This window comes from Puntigrus tetrazona, chromosome 24, assembly GCF_018831695.1.
Source record: "Puntigrus tetrazona isolate hp1 chromosome 24, ASM1883169v1, whole genome shotgun sequence".
Lineage (NCBI taxonomy): Eukaryota > Metazoa > Chordata > Actinopteri > Cypriniformes > Cyprinidae > Puntigrus > Puntigrus tetrazona.
This window is the reverse complement of record NC_056722.1, coordinates 16,162,590-16,172,900: the sequence shown is the minus strand read 5'-3', so window position 1 is coordinate 16,172,900 and position 10,311 is coordinate 16,162,590. Positions and strand designations below refer to the sequence as shown.

Genomic DNA, 10,311 nt, shown 5'->3' with positions numbered 1-10,311 from the left:
TACGGTGAAAAGGTCACGCTTGGACGTAAGCGGAAGTACTGAGTCTATGAAAAGTCACAATTTTCTTTTCTAGCAAACATTTTCTTTTAGGGTTTTTATATATTAAATCATCCAGGATACGCAGAATAACGTCAACTTTTGAACGGTCCTCCTCCTCCGCATTTGTAAACACTGACCCTGTACTTCCGCCAACGTCAAGCGTGACCTTTCCAGGAGAACGCTTGTGTTTATAAAACATGCACTTTTTTTTTTTTTTAAATGACAGATCGTTTGGCGAGATTGGACCCTTATTCGTCGCCTGGTATCGTTTACAGCCCTTTGAAGCTGCACTGAAACTCTAATTTTGACCTTCAACCGTTTGAAGTCCATTGAAGTTCACTATATCCTTAACTGTTTCCATCAAAAATCTTTCATTTATTTTCGACTGAAGAAAGAAATACATAAACAGCTTGGATTACACGGGGGTGGGTAAATTATCGGGAAATTTTAATTTGAAAGTGAACAAATCCTTGAGAGTAATTCACTGTCATAGTTACAGTGGATGGCTGTACGCGTGCATTTGTTGACGTGAAACAATCCACTCTGTTTGCTCAGTTTCATAATCATACATGTCTCTTTTAAAAGTATCAGTGTTTTCCATTGAACCCGACCTGACTAAATGAGTCAATTCAAGCAGCTAATCGACATGCAGCATTTCATAGACTGGACACAGTGAGGTATATGAAGCAATTTTAATTTATGCACATAAAACAAGCAAACAAAGTTTTACAAGTAGAAAAGAATTAGTAGAAATTGAAAAAGCGGATTCCCAAACACCTCTCCATAATGGATGGATGGATGGTTAAGTTTATAAGTAAATTCATTCAAATATTTGAAAATAAAAGAAAATGAAAGCTGAAAAGCAGTTCTTTGTGCTAAAAAGCAGTTTGTTTTTACAGATAATACTTGTTTTCCCATGAAATTTTGAACTATTAAACAACTAAACGAATAGAAACATGTCGATAATATTCAATTGATCAATGTTTTACATAAAAAGGTCCTGTAGCGTTTCACATTCTCTCTTTTTGCAGACCTTACACCACATAAAGACGAATGTTAATATGACAAGTCTTGTTTTGGTGACCGAACAGGGTTACTTTGAAACAAACTAACACTTTTCTTTTCAGAATCGACTTATCTATAAAAGCTACACTGACATATGCGTCATGAAAAGTGTATTTTACAACAAAAACACAGAGATTCCCACCACTAAGAGCTCGACTAACAAGTGCCCCATATTGAAAGATACATGAACACATTTTTTCATAGACTGTGGTATCTACATAAGGATTGTGTTTGTCTGTTGCGGAAAAACCCCGTGATAGGGCAGGCAGATGCGCTGGAGACCACCGTGAGGTCCTCAGCGAGGCACAGGGCTTCTGATTCGGCACAGGAAACAAAGCAGTCCAAGAAGGCTCCACCCATTTAGGACACAGGCCCCGCCCAGTAACACTGGAATGCGACCAACCATGCAAATAAATGAAGCAACGATAAAGCAAAACACATCAGATGAGAATCATGCAAAGCATCCGTGTGCCGTCTCTGAGGCGAGAGTTTATCGGCGTCTCGGTTTAATCAAATCGCCCGCTTTATTTGTCCACCATAGTTCAATTTTATTTAACGATGTCCGCACAACTGGAGAGCATGATGTCCTTGTTATCTGCGAGAATGGTTCTGTACAGCTTTATTGGCTTTTGATGGTAAAATGGTCCCACGTAAAATGTCTCTTATTTATCGGAGAAAAAAAAAAAGAAGCAAAAAATAAAATCACTAGGTGCTGAAGTTAATGTGGTGAAGATGACTGGAATCACAGATCCATTTTTAAAAGTCGTCATAAGTGTTGACGTCAGTGAAGTATGCGTTGGTATATGTTTTTCCTGCTAGCTGAGGGTTGAAATACTTATTTCTTTCCTCCAGGATCAAGTTATTCTTATTGAAAGCCTGCGGATGAGAGAAAAATGTTTTCAGTTATGGAGATAGGAGAACAGAAATGGAAAATACTTGATTTTTGTTTGCATGGATGAACGGTCAGACTGTATTGGGGTTGTGGATCTAGGCAAAAAAAAAAGAAATCAAATCACAAATCACTTGAAAATCTGAACAAAAATCTTGCTTTGAGACTGAATGATGGCCAGACCATGAAGAGGGTTTAACAAAGGACTGATTCACTTGGCTGACTATACATTACTAACTTAAAAAAAAAACGTCCAGAAAAGTTAGTATCATTCACAGAATAATAAAAAGAGCAGTCAAAACACCACAGCATCAAGACAGATGGAAATAACAAAGTAAACAAAGCTTTTCAGAAATGTGTTTTTAGTTGTTTCTGCCACCCATATGCTAAACATGGTTACGCTCTGTATCAGCCAGTTTATACAAAAGTATATTATAAAATGTTTATTACAATAATAAAAAGAAACAAATACAGTATGTGTTCATTTAAAAAAATAAAATAAAAATCAGGTTTTAAATATTTAAAACAAGGTTTATAAATCTAAATAGTAGTGCTGTCAAACTAATCTAAACTAATTAATTGTTTTAATTGTTTGAAAATTAATTTAATTCAAATTAAGTAAGAGTTTATTCTGTTTTTCATAGGTTCAGAAATATTAAAAGGATAAATAATTAAATATAAATATTCTTTTTTTTTTTTTTTAATTAACAAATGACTATTTATTCAGACTCCTAGATAATTAGAGAGAACAGTTAAAAAGAACTAACAAAGCTGTAAGCCAACACCGTGCTCAGTGGGGTGGCAGTGACAAGCAAGCAAAATAATAATTCAGAAGAAAAGATTAATCCGATTTACAAGGTAGAGAATAAAAGAGACGGGGGGGAAAATGCATGCAACAAAATGGTGGTAGACAGCCATAATCACGACACCAAAATTACACTGCCTTCTCACAAGCCTGAGTATCTGCTTTGTGGGATGATAGGAGAAATGCTGGTGACATATGCAGACAGAAAGAATGGGCGAGCACACCTGCCACGTGCACACGAGGGTCAGGGAAGGACAGGGGATTCGCGAGAGGTCTGAGAGTCAGAGGAGAGGATGGTAATGCCGGTCAAGAGTTAGTAGAAAATCTCCAGGCCTCGCGCTACACCAGTGTTAGAAGACAAAGGCTGGCAAATGTGGTGCTCGGCCCAAAGGCAAGAGAACGGAAACGTCAGGCTGAAAAGAGGAATGAAGCACAATCATCCTCAGGGCAGCAGGAGACGCAAAGAAGGCCTACGCTGTCGTTTTTGGCTGTTTGTGAAGCTATCATTAAAGTCAACATGAAACGGCCCTCGCAAACCAATTTTACTTCCATAATGACAGACTTCAAAGTCAAACAGAATAATTAAAAAGAAAAAGGTTTTCATCCATCAGGTTATTTCAAACCAGAATTAAGTTTCTCGTCAGTTGTGGTGCTCTATGTTCTAAAAAAACTTTTAGGAGAACTTTTGACTGTGATGTAGAGATTTAATGTCGAGTTTACTCTGAATTGCGTTATGATTCATAATAAATTCATAATAGCTATGACTGTAGTAACGTTGATTACATAGAACAGATCATTTACCCCAAATCAAAAACGTATTCACATTTTGCTGCCAACTTTGTTTAAAAATATTTCATGTTTAAATTAAATGTAAAAAAATTCTTTAATCCATGCAACCATTTTTTTTGCATCAAAAGCACAAAATGATATAATAAATACAATTACAAACCATTTAATCAGAAGACATGAATCAAACGACTTATTTTATATGGATTTCTTTTCGTGTAACTTTTGACATTTGTGGACTTTCGAAGGACGATATCTTAATATGTGCTTAAAATTCAAATTAAAACTATTTTCAATTTTAACATAGTGACATCAGCCAAATTGTTCTTTTCAATTCACTTCGAAGAAATATGAAGTATTTTCAAGAAAAAAGGGGCAGTTTGATGTCATGTTGACCTTAAGGATCCTGTACGGGAAAATATATTCCATACTTACAACAACAAACTGACAGCATTCAGAAGAAGAGAAAAACAGTATGACAAATAAGTTGAGCACAGCAATAATACTATATAGCCTTGAAGTTTCATTCATTCTTGTCATGAGCAGAAAGCCGGGCGAGTGAACGTATGCAGTCTCAGGACAGTAAAACAAAGAGTCATTTGCTACATTACCCTTCAGCTGGGATGTTGTGTAAGTGATGCTATTCTTGTGCAATGCATCCAGCTGATGAAATATGCAACTTCACAAAAGTGTCTGAACAAGCAATAACTGAGAAGCACTTTCTGTAATTAGTCATGAGTCTTGTACATTCAAGTCTAATGAAGCCTTAACTGTCCTTCTGACTAAATGTGAAAAATGACGGCGTGCTTTATTTTCGCTGTGCTTATGAAAAAAATGATCCATGTGCCTAGATCTCAAAGTGCACTGCATAACTTTAAAGCATTCCGTAATAAAAAAAAAACTACATTTAAGAGAAAAGTTCATTTTTCAGGGTTAAAGTAACTCACTAACAACAATAACATTCTCAGAAATGCACTGACATGAGCTGCATATTGCTTTCTGATTTCGTTTGAGACAATCGTACACTGACGGAGTATACAAACTGAATCAAAACTGCACTTATGAGAAAGCAGTGTATGAATGTATGAATTGATTTAGACACAAGACACATCGCGCACATTCGCACACAGACCACGCACTAACTCCATCGTCCGTTTCCCCTGTGAATAACATATCGGTGATCGCGTGAGGGAATAACACCCACCTTAATGGCTTCAACCGAGTCGTACTTGTCCAGTTTGTTGATGTGGTTGGTGATGCTGGTGTTGAGCGGGGCAGCGGAGATGGGGTGGATGACAGTGGCATCATGGGACTGCTGCTGGTACCTCTGACAGTAAGTGTACACCAGTAGGGTCACCAGACAGCCGAGTATGGAGCTGCTCAGGCCCACGGCGATCATGTGGAACACATTGAAGTCTGGCAAGAGAGGAAAACGGCTAATGGCTAAATGATCTGACGCAAGCATGATGGCTGGGGATTTGAGCATTGATCCTGAAGCCAGAGGATATCAATTATCCATTACCTGAGCCAATTAAACACTATAGTAAATTACAGTCAGTCGTTTTTGCCCTGCGAGTCTGCATGAACGGCCATTAATTGCTATAAATGGAAGGACTTTACAGTGACGAGCCATTCCAAATGCACATTTGTTTAATGGGTCCCAAAAAGCTTTGAGCACGTTATGTTTGTAATCAGGGTACTGAACATCAGTTTTCACGCACTTTGGATAAATGGCAACTGGAATTATGTTGTTTTCTGGAATACTTGGTCGTGATTGGACTTTGAACAGTCATATGAAATTTATATTTCATTGATGTTCAAAGGAAACATATCGCTGCTACTAATGTATGACTCTGCGCACTTTTCGTTATATAAATTACTTTGGCGGTTTTATTTTTTAAACGTACCAGCTGTATGTTTAAACATTTGGGTTTAGTATAGTCTTCTATGTATGGAAGCCTGATCACTGAATAAAAATGGTAACAAATAATTATTTCACAAATACAGTCGCAATTACTTTTTCTTTATTCAGTTTTGGTAATCAGCTTCCATATCCATGTTCACCAAATTTACGTTTGTCTGATCAAGAATGCCTGATACAAAACATAATAATAATAATAAAATGTTTAATGATTGCATAATGATTAAATATCAATATTTGGTGATGAATAAACACTAAAAACACGTATGCTGCTTAATATTTTGTGGAAACAGTGATACTTTTTGATTAATAGAAAGTTCAAAAGAATAGCATTTATTCAAAACGGAAATGATTTGTAACATTATAAATGTCTTCATAGTCCGATTTAATAATTTTTTTTACATTCTTGCAGAATAAAGTTCACTCCAAAAGTAATTCACTCCAAAAGTATTGAACAGTAGTGTAAATGTTGGCTAACTAATTTAAAGATAAAAAAATGCTTGGCTTTTTTTAGCTGAAGCTTTAAGCTTTAAGGATAAGTTTTGACTCAAATCAATATTTCATGTCAATATACTTTTTATTTGGAAGTAGCTGAATAATAAAGGGGATAATGTACAATTAGCCGGTCATAATTGCAAAATAAACCCCTACAGAGTGTTATAAGAGTACTTACCTCCGCACCATCTTTCCTCCTGACTTGAACGTGCAACAGATGTTTCTGAAGGAGAACAGGAAAAAAAATCAAGAACAGTGAAATGAATCCATCAGGCTGATAAATGAGATCTTTAGAAGTTTCAGAACATTAGAGCAAATGAATTTCAAACTCAACATATCGCATAAAATTCAAAGAGCTGAATAAGGAAAGTGGCACCTGCGATGCATTTTATGACCAGTAATGGAAGTAAATGAGGTATAAAACTTTTCTAACGAGCTGCAATGGAATGTTACTCTGAGAAAGACAAGAGGGCTTCTGCAGGCCAGATAATATTTACACAAGATTTACAGAATGGCCTTAAAAATCCACTCCGTGCGCTACACCGTAAGCGAGGTAATAACTCCCCTGACGATCATACGTTTAGCTATTTCAGTTTATAAAAAGCAGCAGATCACATAATAACTCATCATTTTAAAGACGAGAACGTTAACATTTGGGTGAATGTAGATTGTGGCTTAGTTCTCACCAGAGAACTAAGCACAGTGAAGCAGATATAATGTTCTTTCTTACAATTAGCACCCTCGTGTTTGAGTTTGTAATACTTGTGGAGTCGGATGTATCTCAGGTATCGAATGTATGAATGCAAATGCTGCACGAAACATATCAGCGTAATGCATTTGTTCGATCGTGCCACTTAGACAGGGCAGAGGATGAGAGGCTAATTATCCCAGCACTGCACGAATCAATGGTTTGGTGTGTCTCGCATTACTTCTTGTCAATAAGGGAAGATCCCTGTTTGTCCAGGGGTCGATATGGCAAGTGTTTGAGTGTAAATGTGTGTGGGTTTCTGTGCCCACCTGGGATGAAGTTAGAGATGGGTAGACAGGCGCGAGTTTCACTGCTGTTGCCTGAGCACTGGTTGCCGGTGGGAAACAGGACGTCACAGTGCCGCAGGCGAACCTGAGACCCTGATGAGTCACAGGGGGACCATTCGGACCAGTCAGACCAGCTCTCTGTACACGACGACAACAAGCCCAAATCAGATGCAAAGTGATGTAGAGGGGAGGGAAGAATATCTATCTCAAATCTATCTATCAAGTAAGTGTTGACACAAACTTGATCCAGCCGCGCCGTATTTAGAGCTCCTTGATACAACTGATTGAACTGTTTATATAAACATCACAAAATAAGTCTCAAAACATATTAAAAATGCAATAGGAACATTCATATTTTCAGACTGCAGAGCGCAAACCCATACGGCTGTGCCTTTATTTGAACACTCAAATCTAGGATATATGTGTTTTTGTGTAATGTACTGTGAGCTTAAAAAAACCACGTATAATATATTTGTTCATTTTGATGCGTGCAGCGGTGAACTGCAATGCGCATTTGTAGAAACCTTTGATGCTTTTAACTCAGTGAGAGTGCAATAAAACCGACTGTATCAGAAGCCACTGTTGTGTTTTCTTTCTCTCCTCTTTCCGCTCCATGCTGCAGCTTATCACGCCCACTTCTGTAACATTTTTAAAAACTGCTGTGAAAATGAACTGGTTCTGAAATAGGAGGATTCAGAACCCTTTAAACCAGCCCGGGGTCTATCTGCTCTCCCAGGCCAAAAATTGCTCAAATTTCCTCCTAAAGGCCTTGAGACACGCACAGTGAAGTTTTTTTGTTGTTTGAGGTGAAAAGAAGTTTAAGTAACCCTTGCTAACACTTTAGAATAGAGAACACTCACTATTAACTATGACTTTTCCTTAATAAATTACTAATTTGCTGCTTATGAATAGTTTAGGTATTGGATAGAATTAGAGATAGTCATGTAGAATATAGGATGAATATGTGCTTAATAAATATTATTAGCATGCATATTACTAATATTTTAGTAATATGCATGCTAATAAGCAACTAGCAAAGATACCCTAAAATAAAGTGTTACCCTTTATTTTAAAGACCAATTCTCACTATTACTAGTTAATTTTTAAGCTTATGAACTTGCATATTACAACATATTTGCTGTTTATTAGTACTTACAAAGCACATAATAACACCTTATTCTTCATAATCATATTCTAGATCCCTTAACCATACTCAATCTCTAAACTTAACAAGTACCTTACTAATTATTAATAAGCAGCAAATGAGGAGTTTGTTCAGGCGAAACTCTGTTAATATTGAATGCGTGCTCCCTGTTTCTAAAGTGTTACTAAAGTTAAAAATCTCCATAGCGTTCATGTTTGTCCTCATGCCTGACCTTAACATACTTGCGTAACAGAAGAGATAAACCAAAGAGGTTTTCCATGTCAAAGAAGAAGGAGCCCCAGATTTACACTCTCCTAATCGCCAAGACCAATAGTAACTCGAAGGTGTTTACCAACCGGTGCAAACTTTTCTGTAAACTTTGTCAAGCTGTTTTGACCTGGAACGAATTTCATTTTGGCCTGATTTTGTTTGAAATCATCATATCAGTTTATTTGTGATTTACCTGAAGTATGACGGGCTTTTAAACAAAGAAACTAGATATTCTTGGCAGATTAGACTTTCATTTTCAAGCAGGCAAGGCTTGAAATTGTGTTTTGTGGTTATCGTAGGATTTAACTGATTATCTATTTGGCCTCAAAGCTAATTTAAACAATATTCCACAGTGGAACCTCAAAAGCTCGGAAACCAGTTCAGAACTTCCTCACAGGGTCTTCTGATTAGCATTCCCCTCACTTAGCCCGTCCTCTGTCTCCCGGCTGCACTGTACAGCTACACACGCGCTCGTGTAATGAATGGTGTGACAGATAGACCTGAACGCAGCTAATAAAAGGTCACTCGGTAACCTCACTACAGTTCTGGCTAATGGATGGACTGACATTTGAATACAAGCTCTCTTCTCCCATTCACCTTTCCGTGGATCAATGTGCGAGGTTTGACTCCGTCATCAATCGCCTTATCTTGCCCTCCTCTCTTGCACTCCCTGCTGCGGGCTTATGCATATTATCTTCGTATCGCGAGCTCGGCTTTACCATTTGCTTTTCTATGAAGTGTGACATTTTGATTTCCTCTGCTTTCATTCCCCCACGGGCCGCTTTATGCGCGAGACATGACGAAAAGGAAAGCAGGTACAAGACAAAGGCTTCCTATCCAAAAAAAGTTGTGTAATTTCCTGTCGGATTCAAGGTGTGAGTGTGTGTGAGTTCACGTAGGTTGAGCTCATGCACGTGATAAAGTGTGTGTGTGTGTGTGTGTGTGTGTGTGTGTACCAGGGCAGGGTTGGATGTTGCAGAGGGCCTCTTCAGTATGCAAACCCAGGCAGATGTCACCTCCGTGGCAGGTGGAGGTTGTTACAGGTGCGTGTGCGCATGTAGTGGCCTCCTCCGCATGTCACTGAGCATTTAGACCAAGGTGACCAGCACGACCAGCTCCCATCCACTGAAAGATAGGGAAGAGAGGACGCTCAAATTACTACTGTGCTCATGAATAATTTTAGGGACTAGCGTCTTACATTTCTCGCAGTAAATAGTGAAAACATTTCTCTGAATAATTTTGACTTACTATAAATGTGCAAAAATAGTTCATTTCAATAAAAGCAAATGTGTTTGTTTTCTACACTTCTCACGCTGTTGCTCAGCAAGAGAAGTCATTGAGATAAGCATGGTTAGTGTCATTACATTTAAATGGGAAACGTGATTCAAAATAAATGAAATAATACAAATAAAAGGGTTCATTTTAATACAAAGCGCATACAGTAGCCTCATAACACCAAAAGGGGTCATTCAGAAGGCATCACATTTGTAATATCAGGACTATAATGATTTTTAGATATAAGAACATATTCGGTATTCAGCAGTTTGGTGGTTAGCCAATCGTAGCACAGCTCATTTGCATATAAAACTCTTAAAAGAACACTGGCCTGTTAAAAGAATGAGGGTAGAAAACAGTCACATAAAACTAAAATATATATTGAAAAAATATACCTGGTCTCATGGCATAAATGTACCTTGGTGATATGTACCATATATCATTTTCCAAAAGAACAGTTTGAGGCAGTAAAACTCTCATACCTCTGATACCTTATTCATTTTCTCACTAGTTTACAGAGTTTTGATTAATAAGCAGTAATCTTTGCACAATTTCTTGAAGGTTATCATGTTATGACTTCAATATTA

General features: G+C 37.5%; 1 pseudogene; it reads right to left on the bottom strand.

Moving 5' to 3' along the window:
* Positions 1–1,418: 1,418 nt before the first annotated feature.
* LOC122330220 overlaps positions 1,419–10,311 on the bottom strand; it is a 135,998-nt pseudogene continuing 127,105 nt past the window's right edge.